Raw genomic sequence first — 16,741 nt, 5'->3', positions numbered from 1 at the left:
GGATTACTACGTGGCAATGAGAAAGAATGAAATATGGCCTTTTGTACCAACATGGATGGAACTGGAGAGTGTTATGCTAAGCAAAATAAGTCATACAGAAAAAGACAGATGCCATATGTTTGCAGCTTATTTTCTAACTCAACTCGACTGTTTTGTTTGAAATGGACACTCTTGCTCAATGTTGAAATAATACCAGTCTGAAAAAGTTTAGAAGTGTGATCTGTTATGATAAAAGTGGTTGTTAAAATTAAGTTCTTAACCAGAATCCTTTGGAGAAAAGGTCAAATGCAGGCCAGCAGCACAGGGAGTACAAGATGATCCTGGAATATCCTGTGCCAGAAAGCAAGATAGTGTTCAAAAATGATGGGAACGTGGCCTAAGACACAGCAACCAAGCTGAGGACATTCCCTCTGGTAAGACCAGAGACAAGGTGAATATTGAAATGACTGGTAACTGTAACAGATTATGCTCCACTAAACAAAATAAGAATCTACGAGTACACATTGATATATGTGTGTGTGTGTGAGTGTGTGTGTTTATGTGTGTGTGAGTGTGCGTGTGCGTGCGTGGAGAGAGAGAGAGAGAGAGAGATGAGGGACAGAGAGAGAAAGCGAGAGAGAGAAAATGGGAATGGAAAATCTTGTCCTTACAACAGAAAACTAAATAAAGGAAAAATAGTACATAAATATTAGTAAATAAAGAAGAAATAATGAGGTTAGAAAATCATCAATAGATCCTAAAACTAGCAGATGAAAGTTAAATGAAGAGCCAAACATTGCCATAGTCTCAAAGTATCTCCCCAGAAATCACTTACGAATTCCAAGGTGAAAAATAGGAACTTGACAGTGGAAAAAACTGGCGTATGCCGTGTCCACCAAGTGATCAAATCTAGCATCACTAGTCGTAAGACAAGCTGGCATCAGATGCCTTATGGTAAGACGCTCTGAGAAAGTCACAGCATCACTTCTGGAAAATTCTTGCCAAAAAATGCATAACCTAAATCAAATTATGTGACTACATCACACAAACCCAAATTGTGGGCATTCCATGAAATAGCTGTCCTGTACACTAAAGCAAGGTCGGGGTCAAGAAACGCAAAGAAAATCTATTCCAGATTAAAGAGGACTAAAGGTTTAATCTTCTGGATGCATAATTCTGGATTCAACTCTGGACTGGGAAAAGTTATATCTGTAAATGATATTATTGGGCAATTGACAGAATTTGAAAGCGGGCTGTGGGTTCAGTTATAGTATTGCATGATGCTAAATTTTGTGCTTTTCATTTTGATAACCATATTGTGGTTATTTAAGATAAAGCCCTTATTCTTTGGAAGTATCCTCAGGTATTTAGGGGTGAAAAGACGATTTACTTTCAAATCGTTCAAAAAAATAGAACCTAGATAAAAGGGATGCAGGAACTCTTAGTACTATTCTTATAACTTTTCTCTACCGGAAATTATTTCAAAATGTTGCAAAAAAGAGAGACACTTTAACAGAAGTGTCAACCAAACGCCATGTGTAGACCTTTTTATCCTAAATGAAACAAACCTACTCTAAGAAGATACTTTTGAGACAATCAGGAGAGGTTAAACATAAAACTAGGTATTATATAATATCAAAGAATTATGGTTCAATTGGTTGGGCATATTGTAATTATTGGAAGAAAAAAGCCCATATTCATTACAGATACATTCCGAAATACTGACAGGTGAAATGCTATAATATCTGGGACTTGCTTTAAAATGTTCCAGGTTAGGGGCTACCGGGTGGCTCAGTCGGTTGAGCATCCAACTCTTGATTTTTGGCTCAGGTCTTGATCCCAGGGTCATGGGACTGAGCCCCACACGGAGCTCCATGTTGAGTGTGGAGCCTGCTTGGGATTCTCTCTCTCCCCCTCTGCCCCTCCCCAGCTCATGTGCTCTCTCTCTCTCTCAAATAAAAAATAAAACCTAAATCTTTGAAAAAAAATAAAATAAAATGTTCCAGGTTAAAAAAAAAAACCAGCGAACTACCAGCTATTGTTGAAGCAAGGTGATGGGTATACAGGGTTCTTTACGCTTTTCTCTCCTCTTTTGTGTACCCTCACACATTTCCTTATCTTTTTTAAATTTGAAGACGAAAAGGAAACTCTTTCCAAGGAAATATCTCTTTGTTAGATGACTTCACGAGAAATGATTAGTAATTAGTAAGTTGGTTTCTGTCATTCTCTCTTTAACTTTGTTTTGACATTTGGATGCAGGTTGAACTGACACATTGTCAAGAGAGCAATGTTTCTCTGTTTTTATAGATATATATGCTATTCATCTGCTCTCATTTCTAGAGAGATTTAACGAGGACGACAAGTACTGCAAACACTCTTGTGCATGATCTCTGTTCTTTTAGTGATAAATCCCCTAATGTGTGGTTCAGAAGGCTCTGCTTCACTGAGCAGCCCGCACGTGATGAATGCTGTCATAGTTCCCAGATCCTGCTGCAAATGGAACACACAGGGGTCATCAGGTACAACAAAGGACTGTATACAGAAAGCAGGGAGGCAGCATAATGAGAGGGGGCCCGGGATGCAGGGACAGTGGTCTTCTGCCGAGCTGAGCCGACATGCAGAGTTGACGGTTGGGGGCGTGTGGGTGAAGCTTGGAATGAGTCTTAAAGATCAGGAGAAAGAAACTTGGCAGGCCCTACAATGAAGGAAAATCATTCTTTGCCAAAAAAAAAAAAAAAAAAAAAAAAGTGCAAGCATGAGCAAGGCCCCCCAAAGCAGGAAACAACCTGCTTAGCTGCCACATGTGCTCACAGCTAGAACAGTAGAAGTGGGAGGCATGGAACAGAGAGGACATGCCTAATCGTAGAGGGCTGGATGGGCACACCGACAATGCAAGAGCCCCACAGATCATAAAAGGGAGCTCTGTGGAGCTGGTGGCAAAGAGGTAGGTGCAGGGGCCCAGGGAAGAGGCGAGAGAAGAGTTGGGGACACCCCAGAATCTGACCCAAGTGACTGTTGGCCTGGGGATGCACTTTACCGAACTAGGGCACACGTGAGGAGGGGAAATGTGGTAGGAACTAGAAACCCACTGAGTTTGGAATGAGTGGGGCATGAAACGCCAGTCACACAGGTCAGCAGGGGTATCCAGAGATATCGGGAGAGGACTGACCATGGGACCAGATAAGAGCTCCTTAAATAGGATGTGAAGACAGAAAAGAATACAGTGTAGGGGGGAAGAAAGGCAGGACACAGAGGGAAAGGGGGGAGAGGACTAGAAGGAAGAAAAGACGTCCCTCAGCCTGCAGATGCCCCTGGTTTACAGTTGAGTTTGTCCCCAGGATCTGGGAGGAAGTCTGTGGCCCTAGAGCTATCTCATACCACGTGACCTACACAGACAATTGGTTGCTTGTGGTTCCACTAATGCAGCACTAACACATGAGAGCCCCTTGTTATTCTCTCTGTGTCTCATGAATTTATTTTTTTTTTTAATTTTTTTTTCAACGTTTATTTATTTTTGGGACAGAGAGAGACAGAGCATGAACGGGGGAAGGGCAGAGAGAGAGAGAGACACAGAATCGGAAACAGGCTCCAGGCTCCGAGCCATCAGCCCAGAGCCCGACGCGGGGCTTGAACTCCCGGACCGCGAGATCGTGACCTGGCTGAAGTCGGACGCTTAACCGACTGCGCCACCCAGGCGCCCCTGTGTCTCATGAATTTAAAAGAATGTGGCATGAAGTCTGCATAATGATGCCTGCAAGGGTCTCCAGAAAATTTTGGATCAATTCTTCTAGAATATTTTGCCACGTGATCTTCATTTCTGAGGTCATAGTCATGAATGCATAAATCACTTAATATCAAAATTCATGTCTCGGGCGCCTGGGTGTCTCAGTTGGTTAAGCATCTGATTCTTGATTTCAGTTCAGGTCATGATCTCAAGGTTCATGGGTTCGAGCCCTGCATGGGGCTCTGCATTGGCAGCCGGGAGCCTGCTTAGCATTCTCTCTCTTCCTCTCTCTTTGCCCCTTCTCTTTTTGCACGTGCTTTCTCTCTCAAAATAAATAAATAAACTTTAAAAAAATAAAATAAAGTTCATCTCTCTGTCATGTTTCACTTTCCTCTGACCTCCTGACTAAGAGAAAGATAGCTAAGTGCCTTATTACAACAATGCTTTTAATGAAAATGAGAAAATCTTAAGTTGCAAAAGCTATTTACTGTTACGACAATTGATTGCTTCTACTCTCAGGGAGCTTCCCTCACTGTATGAAGGAATGAGGTGGCTTTCCATCACACTCCTTTGGGGGCATTGGAAAGTGGTTGCTGCTCTTGGAATCGGTGAGTGATGGCAGAGCCACAGGGCTCAGCTGGAGAACCTGTGATCTGGTTATGTTTCCTTCACTTCACAGAGCTCAGTTTCCTCTCCATGCTTTTATTAGTGTCCTGTTGCCCTGTGACAAATTACCGCCTGCTTAGTGGCTTAAAACAACATACATTTATTATCTTACAGTCCTAGAAGTCAGAGATCCAGAATAGGGCTCAGTGGGCTATAATGTGAGTAGAAAATATAATGTGAGCCACATGTGGGATTTAAAATTGTCTAGTAGCCACATTAGAAAGGACAAAGGACTAGGAAGAATTATCACTAATGATATTTTGTATTTATCCCAATGTACACACAATATCACTGCAATGTGTAATTAATATTGAAAAGTATAATGATGGACGCCTGGCTGGCTCAGTCTGAGCAGTGAGCAGCTCTTAATCTCAGAGTCATAAATTCAAGCCCCACATTGGGTGTAGAGATTACTTAAATAAATAAACTTTTTAAAAAATGCATAACACAATATTTTATATTCTTTTTTTTTAACCCAGCCTTTGAAATCCAGTGTGAGGCTTACACCTCCAGCCCATCTCAACCCCAACTTGCTCCCTTGTACCTGCCCAATAGCCACTCATGTGTGACAATTAGCATGGACAGTACAGTTCTAAAGGGTACCTCTCTATTATTTGTTTGTTTCTTTGTTTTTTGAGAGAGAGAAAGAAAGTGTGAACAGAGAAGGGGCAGAAGGAGAGGGAGAGAGAGAATCTTAAGCAGGTTCCAATCCCACTGCAGAACCCCAGGAGGGGATGGATCTCAACAACCATGAGATCGTGAGCTGAGCAGAAACCAATAGTCAGACACTTAACCAACAGGATCCCCCCAGGCCTGAGAAAAATAAATAATAGAGAATAATATTATTCTCTATTATTATATAGAGAATGTATATATATATATATATATATATATATATATATATATACATTCTCTCTCTCTCTCTCTCTCTCTATATATATATATATATTCTCTATACAATAATAGAGAATAATAGTACTTCTCTATTATTAAGCAAGTACTTTGGGAAATTCAAAAGGGCCTGAAATTTAAATACTGTTAAGAATTTTTACATTTAATTGAATTTAATTTTGGAATCACCACTGATCATCAATTTGCTTACAAGTCAAAGAGCTACAAGTGACATGATTTGTCTCCCTCTAAACCAGCAATGGGCTTTACATCAGTTGAAGGTCAAAATATTTGACTCATTAAAGTATAAATTAAGCCTGGGCACCTGGGTGGCTCAGTCAGTTAAGCATCAGACTCTTGATTTCAGCTCAGGTCATGATCTTGAGGTTTGTGGGATCAAGCCCCATATTGAGCCCTATATCAGGTCCCTCACAGACATCACAGGGCCTGCATGGTATTCTCTCTCTCCCTCTGTTTATTTTTTTTTATTTTTTTTAAACTTTTTTTTTTAACGTTTATTTATTTTTGAGACAGAGAGAGACAGAGCATGAATGGGGGAGGGGCAGAGAGAGAGGGAGACACAGAATCGGAAACAGGCTCCAGGCTCTGAGCCATCAGCACAGAGCCCAACGCGGGGCTGGAACTCACGGACCATGAGATCATGACCTGAGCCGAAGTCGGACGCTCAACCGACTGAGCCACCCAGGCGCCCCTCTCTCCCTCTGTTTAAAAAAGAAATAAAATTTTTTTAAAAAGCATAAATTAGGGGCACCTGGGTGGCTCAGTTGGTTAAGCATCTGATTTCAGCTCAGGTCATGATCTCACAGTTCATGAATTCGAGCCCTGCATTGGTCTCTGTGATGACATCTCAGAGTCTGGAACCTACTTCAGATTCTGGGTCTCCCTCTCTCTCTGCTCCTCCCCTGCTCATGCTCTGTCTCTCAAAAATGAATAAACATTAAATAAATTAAAAAATTAAAAGTATAAATTAAGCCCATTTTTCCTCTTTTACTGAAGTTCATTCTGTTAAGGAAACTGTAAGTGCCCAAAAAATTAATTCAGGTTCCTTGAATCAGATACCTTGATTCAAGGTAGTTGGTCCTTTATAAACAAACAACTTTGAATTACATTTTTGCATCATCCATCATAAATGATTTATCCTAATAACATTTCAATCTTTACTAATGACATGAAAGCATCTGGTTTTACGTGAACTGAGTCCGTAAGCTCAGTGGGGAAAGAGTTATGTCCAGGAACCCAAGATTGCTGGTTGAGGCCATAGACTCCATGCATAAGTAAGACCATCCCATAAATGCAAGGTTTAGACAGGACTCTCTGAGGCGGGATAGGCGAGAGCACATGAGCAAATGTAAACGCTGAAGTAATACTAAAAACAACCAAAAGCTCATGCTTTAAAGCTGCTGTTTTGTGACATTATTCTTATATTGAAAAAGGCACATAGTTTTTTAGAAAGTAAAGCCACAATACACATCACCAGGTTCCTGTCAACAAAAACATAGCAACCAGCTGGTATATGATTCATTTTTCACATGAGTATTTTTAGATTTGTTTTGACTTGTACTCCAACTGTTCCAAGGTACATTTTGAGAAATAAAAAAGCAAAAAGTAAATAATGAGTACAGTACTTAATATCACCTTGTTGTTGCCCATTTAATGTTTCAAAAATCACTAATTACCATGCTTGAAAGTGACAAATAATCTCCACTCTTTGACAATATTCTACTATTGGACAGTATTTTTCTCATTGCTTAGAATAAGCAATCCCCTGGTGAAAATTGAAATTATAGGACTCAAATCTATCTTTTCTTAAGACTATCAATCTTACAGTCTTAAAAAGTAACATGAGGACTTAAAGGAAAGTCACCTTTTATTCATGCTTCTATTCAAGAGATTTTTTGATACTTACTCCTGGTGTTAATGGAATAACTTATTTTCTTAACATTTTATTTTATTTTTTGAGAGAGGGACAGAGTGTGAGCAGGGGAGGGGCAGAGAGAGAGGGAGATACAGAATCCCAAGCAGGCTCAAAATGAGGTTCAAACTCACAAATGGTGAGATCATGACCAGAGCCAAAGTCGGACACTTAAACAACTGAGCCACCCAGACGCCCCTGGAATAACTTATTTTAGACAAAGTCCTTCATGTATTCACATAAGAAAATTGAACAAAATATAATAAACATCTGTGTGAAGATCCCAGAGATGCAAGAACCTCAGGAAAGCAAGCATGACATTTGATCTGACTTTCTCTTCTTCATTTGCCGACTAAAAGCAGAGCAAGAAGCAACAGAGCTTACAGAGCAGCAACTGAAAAGCCAGCCAGGGTTGGAACCAAGGCAAGGGGATGGTTGGGACAACAGATGTCCAGAGTCCAACGAAATCAAGAGGTCTCAGTAAATACCTAAGCATCCCAGTTTGGACATCCGAAGAGTCATCTTAGAGACAAGGGTGCCAGAAATAGGTGACCCTCGCAAAGAACAAGGCCCAGCTTCAAATCAGCCCAATCTCTGATTATATTAAGGGACTCATTCTTCTATGAGAAGCAAAAGTAAATTCTCTCTTGAGGATGATACCATCACATAGAGCCTCGATTAAACTATAATAATACATAGAGAAATACATCTGGCATATATATAAAAATAAGCAAGGACACTAAAAGATACATACTTACTGAAAACTAAGAGGGAAAAGCAGATACCAAAAGAGACTCTTAAGAGACTCAGATACTGCAATTTATCAGGCCCAGACTTTAAAACAACTATGAGAAACTTAATATCTTTGAGAAATTAAATAAAAAGATAAAGAATTTCAGCAAAAAATCCAGAAATAATAAAATAGTATACAAAAATCTAGAACTAAAAAATTATTACCTGAACCCATGGATGGGTTTAACATCGGATTAGACACAGATTAAGAACAGTGCTAGTCAACTCAAAGATAATTCAGAAGAAACATGTCTGAGATGAGCCACAGAAGGATAAAGAGTAGAAAAATCACAAAATACTGTGAACAAACTATTGAACAAACCTTAAACAAAATATTAGAAAATATAGCCCAGCAATATATGTAAAAGATCACAACCAAATCAGATTTTTTCATGGAAAGTCAGGTTGCTTTAGTACCTCAAAATAAATTACTGTAACTCACCATATTAATAGAATAAAAGAGAAAAAACTATGATCATATCAGCATCAGTCACTAAGAGAATGAAAATTTAAAATTTATAAAATTTACTATAATATCAAAAACATAAAGTATCTAGGAATAAACCTAATAAAAAATGTGCAGAACATCTATACAATGTCAATGTGTCTGAGAGTTTACCCAACCCAAGCTAAGATAGTCTGCTCTGTGTACATGGATGTTAGCAGAAGACATAAGATTTCTGGATCAGAGACAAAGGACAGTGTAATACTCACAGTAATGCAGTAGCCAGAGCATCAGCATCTAGCCAGTTTCCCAAGTCACAGTTCTAACAGAGCAATATAAAGAGTTCCAGGTGATATCTGCATATGAAGGAGGTTGCACTACAGGACAGAAACCCTGAGTTTATAGAGCTCAAATCTTTTATAGTGGGAAGTAAGTATTCCTGACCTTTACCTCAGAGAGAAATATTACCTTTATCTTACTGAATGGTAAATAAATTTACCTTTTCCTCATGAATGACATTATCCAAATCCTTGAAGGCTGTTTACTCTATAAACACCCTTTAAAGAGAGTCCACAACAAAGTGTTTCCACTTATAAGACTTGCAGACATGTGAAAGACCCATGGAGGACTATCTTTCAGCACCCAGAAAATAATAAAATATTATTGATGAAAATTAAAGAATAACTCAGTCGATGGAAGGATATGTCATGTTCACAGATGGGAGATTTTAATTTGCCCCAAACTGATTTATAGATTCCATGAAATCCCATTCAAAATCTCTGGAGTTTGTTTGTGTTTTAGAATATTAAGGGGCGCCTGGGTGGCTCAGTCGGTTAAGCCTCCGACTTCAGCTCAGGTCACGATCTCATGGTCCGTGAGTTCGAGCCCCGCGTCGGGCTCTGGGCTGATGGCTCAGAGCCTGGAGCCTGCTTCTGATTCTGTGTCTCCCTCTCTCTCTGCCCCTCCCCCGTTCATGCTCTGTCTCTCTCTGTCTCAAAAATAAATAAAACGTTAAAAAAAATTTTAGAATATTAATAAATTGATTCTAAAAATACATGTACTTCAAAGAGGCACGAATAGCTAACACACCATTGGAAAAGAAGAGCAAAATTGGAGGACTTACATTACCTGATATCAAGACTTACTATACTTTCTATAACTAAGTAGCATGGTGTTGGCACAAGGATAGGCTAGTATCTATCAATGGAATAGATGAATGCAATGGAATAGAGGGTCCACAAGTATATATTCTACTTTATGACCAAGGTGTTTCTCTAGAGCACTGCAGAAGTCATGATATTTTTTACATTATGCTAGATCAATTAGGTATCCGAATGGAAAATAATGAAATTGAACTCTTCACTCACATCATACACAAAACTCCATTTCAGATAAGTTGTAGATCTAAATTTTTTTTTTCAACATTTATTTATTTTTGGGACAGAGAGAGACAGAGCATGAACGGGGGAGGGGCAGGGAGAGAGGGAGACACAGAATCAGAAACAGGCTCCAGGCTCTGAGCCATCAGCCCAGAGCCTGATGTGGGGCTCGAACTCACAGACCGCGAGATCTTGACCTGGCTGAAGTCGAATGCTTAACCGACTGCGCCACCCAGGCGCCCCTAAGTTGTAGATCTAAATGCAAAAGCAAAGACACTGAAGACTCCAGAGGATAATTTCCAACATCTTCATGACCTGGGGTAGGCAAAATTTCTTACATGGGAAACAGAGTAAAATATTGATTCATTGGTTACATCAAAATAAGAAATCTCTGTTTATCAAGAGATTATATTAATAGAATAAAAATCGAGAGTATGCACTAAAAGACATACAACAGTGTTGACAGTAGTGAAGAGACAGAGAGAGAGAGCAAACCCCAAATGTGGTCTCCCTATAACCTAATCTCAGAAGTCACATACCATCCCTTCTGCCATATTTTATTCAAAGACATAATTTACACACAATCACACAGATCATCTAGGGCACAGTGTAGGAAGGCCTAAAAAAGCATGTAAATACCAGAGGTTGGGGTTGATGGGATCATTTTGGCAGCTGGACACTATAGACCCTGTATGAAAGAGAGGGAAAGGACAGGATGAAGGACCTAGGTGACTATGTATGTACTCTTAATAGGGCCTAACAAAGGCTGTCAGGGAGTCCCTGAGCCAAAACAGGCCATCAGAAAAGCATCGTGCCTCCCAAGAAGGGACCTGGCTCAATACGTCTGCCACGCTCAGTCATTGCTCCTGGGAAGCATGGCATCTGGGCAAAAGTGACACAGTATCCGGAGTACTACAACTGGGCCCTTGGTCAGTCACTCCTGAGGATGGAGGTCTGGGAGGCACCGACTCTTCAGTTGAAGAGTCTTCCCCTCCATGTTGTAGTTTGAATTTGCTTCTACCTGTCCTTACTGTAACTGTAACTGTAACCCATCATGCAGAACTGGTTTCTGTCATAGGCTTGGGACTTGGTCTAGGGGTGCCAGGTCTGGGTCACATAACAGTTTTGTAATTAATCCCTGTGCCCAACTTATACAAGGGAAAAAATAATATCAATCAAATCTCACAACATTGCTGTGAGGCATACAGTGTGCCCAAGAAATCTGTGTTGAATAAATATAAAAATCCCATTGATTGAGGGCAAGGCAAGGGGTTCATCACTGAGTTTCTCAGTCCCTCTAAGTGTCACATGAAAGATTTAAGCTCGAAGTTAGGAAAATGTTTTGAATAGATGATTATGGTGGACTATTAGGAGCAGCGATATAAGTAGAGCATAGTGGTTGAGTGTGATCAAGTGATTAAGAATTCAGAAAATAGGGGCCTGAGTGGCTCACTCAGGTGTGGGTGTCCAACTTCGGCTCAGGTCACGATCTCATGGTTCAGTTCATGAGTTCGAGCCCCGCATGGGCTCTGTGCTGACAGCTTAGAACCTGGAACCTGTTTCGGATTCTGGGTCTCCCTCTCTCTCTCTCTCTGCCCCTCTCCTGCTGTCTCTCAAAAATAAATAAACATTAAAAAAAATTAAAACAAAAAAAAGAATTCAGACTCCCTGGTCTCCAATCCCAGCACAGTTTACTAGGTAAAGTGAACTTGGGCATGTTACTTATCCTGCCCCTGGCTCTCAATTTCCTCATCTAAAAATGAGAGAATAGTAACTATTATAAGAGATTAAATGGGTTCATACCTACTGTTTGAATATCACTGAGAAATTTTCCTTGGCTCCTCAGGCAGAATTAGATTCTCTCCCCTGAACTCAGACAACAAACACACCATTCATACAGCCGTTAGAGTGCCTGCTGCTGTAATATGGGAATGAGCTGCAAGATGCCCAGTTCAATTTGAATTTTAGGTAAACTAGGAATAATTGTTTAGTAGAGGTATGTCCCTCTTGTTGCATGAGACATATTACGCTACAAATATTGTAGAAATTATTCCTAGTTTATCTGAAATTCAAATTGAACTGGACATTTTTTTTTCCCCCACTAAATCTTCAAACCCAGTTTGTCACCCTCACTTTGGTGGGAAAGATCCATGTCTTAACTTAACTTTGCATCCTCGGAAGACTGCAGGGCTCCTGGCACACCATAGGTGCTCAATAAATCTTTGACAAATGAAGAGAAAAGACTTCCATAAAAGACAGTACCTTCACCACTGGGCAGGTCCAGTTATTTTGTGGTTGTTCTAACGGAGCTACATGACTTGAATGTCAGGCTAGCTAAATTCTGCAGACTCAAATGATCTGTGCAAGTAGCACTTGCGCTTTAGTTAATGGCTGGAAATTATCAGCGGGGGGGTGGGGGGGTGGGGGGTGGGGAGGGTGTTTAAATATGCCTAAATTCCACATTGTAAAAACGAGCATTTTCTTTTAGCATGACAGGAGCCACCATATTGGAAAGCAGAGGCCAAGACATCTACTCAGCATTCTGTATGAGCTTTCTACATCCCAGGTATGGGGCTAAGAACAGGGGACACAAAGAAGGATAAGACATAGTCCATGTCCTTCAATAGAATATTTTATAATCTCAATGAAGAGTTAGAAAAGAAAACAAACACAGGAAAAAATTTTGGTGTTAAACTAAGGGATTGGGGCCTCAAGAGGATCATACATTAATTTAAAAGGGATTATTTTTCTCTTTTCCAAGCAAAGAAAGTTTCCATGGACATGCACCAGCCTCAGGGGTCTGCATCCTGCCTTTGAAATATAAAGTGATGTATTTCAGGTCTAAGAAGCTCCCCTCTGTCCTGAGACCTTGAAATCTCAGCTACTTTGGCTAACAGACTTGAGACTAGGAACCAACTTTCCTTGTATTAAGCGTCTCTTCTTTTTAAGGTAGTGACAAACTCATCCTTCAAAACTAGATTCTTTCCTGGCATCTATCAAACCAAGAGCCTTTTGCTATGCTATTACAAAAAGATTTTAATCTTGGATTTTATCAGCCATGGGAAGAAGAGTAGAATATGGCAAACATAGAAGAGGAAGAGGAAAGAAAGGGCCCATAAGAACACAGAGAGCTCACCTTTGCTTTGCCATCAGAACTAATGAGCAGCCCCATCCATGGCATCCCAGCTGCTCATATAATAATAGTAGGACTTGTAAAAAATAATTGGATTTATAACAAGCCTTTAGCCGTCAAGTCACTGCATGAGGCTGAGCCAGAGAATTACAAGCATGAAAAATTAATCAGTCCCTCAAATGAAGCCATATGTAAAGAAAGGGATGAGTTTCCAAGATAAGCAGAGGGGATTTGATGTGTTCCTACCTAGAGGTGGTTTAATGCTAAGTGAGAGGGAATCATGCACAGACGTAGGTCTTCAGACTTCCCAAGACATTTGCTCCTCTTCACCCTATTATTGAAGTGTCTCATTATCTTCTGAGGAAGAAGGAAGTTTTGCAGGGCTTAATTCCGGTCAAATCTCAAAATATTTTAAATTTCATTACCCAAGATTTTAATAGATATATAAAAGAGAAGCAGAGAAATGTTTGCGTGGCCAATCAAAATCACAGATGTTTCAACCTGAAACACCTTTTCTAACTTTGCCTTTTAGAAACAAGGAGTCTGAGGCCCCAGAAAGTGCAAGCACCTTGCAGAAAATGATCATGCTGTGAGCACTCCAGGCTCTACAGCGGTCCTGGCACATGCGCACATAGGGATCAATAAAAAGCTATTGACTGAATGCATAAATATCATTGGTTGAAGGCAAGGTGAGATGCATTACAGAGTTTCTCAGCCCCTTGCTGTATCTTGTTTTGCTTTTTAACGATTTTTATTTATTGCTTAGAGAATACAGGCCCAACTAGATATTTTAAATTCATTATGACTCTCCATTCTGAAATAAAAGCCCCCCTGATGGCAAATTTATAACCGTGCTGCTTTAGCACTTTAGATAAGTGAGCGGTCAAAAATCCTTGTCCGTGTGACTGTTTCTGTATCCAGAGAACACACGTTCAGCTAATTTTCTATCTTTACCTAGTGAAAGGGGAAGCATCAATACACATTAGGGCCAGAGCCCAGACAAGGTGCCCAGTTTCCTAACTCTCAGACTAGGGCTTGATCAGCAATTTCCAGCTACTTCGTGGCCTGTGGGAGACCAGTTCTGTGTTTCCCAAAGCCGCTGCCCCTGTGTGAGAGGAAATGACATGCAGAATAACGTATTGAGTAACAAACCCATCTAACCTTTTCATCTTTATCTGCGTTCATTCAGTCAGTCAGCAAACATATTCTAAAGACCTGCAGTGTGCCAAACTGAGTGCTGAGGGTGGGATTGCCTGGATCCAGTTGGACAGGCCCTGCAGAAGCCAGCCCTAAAGTAGGGAGAGAAAACTACAGGGGCACAAAAAAAACTCCAGATGCTTCCAATAAGTGAAATATTGAGTAAAATACAGTGTATGAGAAGCACAAAGAAGCAAGTACATTTAATAACCAGGGGAGGGAGAAGAAAAGCCCACAGACAATCAGAGGAACATTCTTTGCTTCCTACAGTTAGAATCTTATGGATGGGCACCTATCCTGTGTCGGTATCCTGAAACGCTCAAAGAAAAGGTGCTCCTCTAGCTGTAACAACCCTATCTCGACTCAGAACACTAGTCTTTCTTGGACCAATCAGAAAATGCAGAAAATGTACAACTCTTTTAGGGGCTTGACCCTCATCCGTAGTAGTGTCCGCCATTCAAATTAGCATGTCTTCTGTAATCACCATCCCCAGAGGGTGTAATCAATTAGCATGTCTTCTGTAATCACCATGCCCCCAGAGGGAGGCACTGCCCATTTCCTGCTTTCACTCTCATTACATCTATCATAGCAGTGTTCAAACCCTTGGTCTCAAAAAGCCCTTCCATTCTCAAAAATTCTTGAAGACTCCAAAGAGCTTGCATTTATATAGAGTACATCTGTCGACGTCTGCCATATTAGAAATTAAAACTGAGAACAGTTTGAAGCATATATTATTCATTTTTGGAAAGAATAAACCTACCACAAGTTCACATAAAAAATATACTTTTTGTGAAGATAACATTTCTTAAAATAAAAATGTTAAAGGGGCGCCTGGGTGGCTCAGTCGGTTAAGCGGCCGACTTCAGCTCAGGTCATGATCTCGCGGTCCGTGAGTTCAAGCCCGGTGTCGGGCACTGTGCTGACAGCTCAGAGCCTGGAGCCTGTTTCAGATTCTGTGTCTCCCTCTCTCTGCCCCTCCCCCGTTCATGCTCTGTCTCTCTCTGTCTCAAAAATAAATAAATGTTAAAAAAATATATATTTATAAAAAAAATAAAAATGTTAAGGAGAAGAATAGCACTGTGTTATGTTTTGGCAGATCTCTTTAATAGCTGTTTTCCAATCTCTGCTCCTGCATTCAAATTGGTTCAATACATTGTTTTGGTTGAAGTAGACTAACACAATCTAGACCTACAAAATCATGCTGTCGGGAAGAAGAGGAGCATTTTAATAGTCTCTTAAAATACTTGTGGACAATCTCCTTTGGTACTACACCAAAACTCAACAAGTAGTACTTCTTAAAATGTTACACTGTGGAATCTGAACCTAAATCAATGAGCTGTACACATTCTGTGACATTAAAATCATAGGTCGGTCTTGCATTTTGAACAGTCCTTAGTCTTACCTGGTTTTGTAGCATCGTGCACCGCTCATTTGGAAAATACTGGTTCCCTGAGCTCTGCAGACAGATCTTCTAAACTTTGATTTGTTTAATTTTACAGTACCAAAAGTCTCATTTTTTTTTCTTTTTTTTAATGTTTATTTTTATTTTTGAGAGAAAGAGAGAGCGAGAAAGAGCAAGAGAGAGCATGAGAGGCAGAGGGGCAGAGAGAGAAGGAGACTCAGAATCCAAAGCAGGCTCCAGGCTCTGAGCTGTCAGCACAGAGCCCGATGTGGGGCTCGAACTCACAGAGTGCAAGATCATGACCTGAGCCTAAGTCAGAGGCTTAACTGACTGAGCCACCCAGGCGCCCCAAAAGTCTCATTTTTTTTTAATATCACCACGGATCTCATCAGAAAAGCCTGGAAGTACTTGAAAGCTCTCCACTTTCTCCAAACTTCTTTCACTTAAGAACTTAAATGTCATTATTGACAGCAAATATTGCCCCTTGTTTTTCTTGAAATGATGGGTTCGCTTTGTTGTTGAGACGATGTCTGCCAGATACCCAACTTTGACTGACCCATTTGTCCGTTGTTCTTTTGAACAAAATGGGGTTCTCTGAAGGAAGGGTTGCTACTTGAGCTTGTCAATTCATCACACAAATATTTTTCCTGATGACCTCTAGTGTGGCTGGGAGCCACTGCTGTGATTCGTACTAAGACAACAGCAGTTTTGACCCACAATTGCTTTTGCAACATAAGTGTAAATATCAATACAGTGAAAAGGCAAATACAACGTAATATTATTATGAGAATTGCTTTGATCTCTTAGACCCGCTGAAGGGGGTCTGTGGATCCCACTTTGAGAATGACTAGTCTGAGTGCCCAGGGTAGAGCAGAGTCCCAGCATGCTGGAATTTGACTTCATAATTTTCTCTTCTTTACCTCTTGGCAGAGAGATAAAGTTAATGTTATAAGAATAGGCTTCAATTTACCAGTTGGGGCTAGATATGTGGTCCTTGAGACCCGAATTTGGTTTAAGTCTACTCAAACTTCTTTTTAAAATGCTGACATCAAAAGGAAAACTAAAGTTGCTACTGCATCAACACATACACATTTAATGCTTACTGGGTGAAGAACATTGTGCTAGGTAAGAGCATGCAAAGAGCATGAAGCACAGTCCTCTACCTGAGCTCTTGGTCATTTAGTTGGCGGAATAAAGCAC

This window comes from Puma concolor, chromosome A3 (assembly GCF_028749965.1).
Source record: "Puma concolor isolate L17-30 chromosome A3, mPumCon1.1.hap2, whole genome shotgun sequence".
NCBI lineage: Eukaryota > Metazoa > Chordata > Mammalia > Carnivora > Felidae > Puma > Puma concolor.
The sequence above is the reverse complement of the archived record's forward strand: the minus strand, read 5'-3'. Positions refer to the sequence as shown.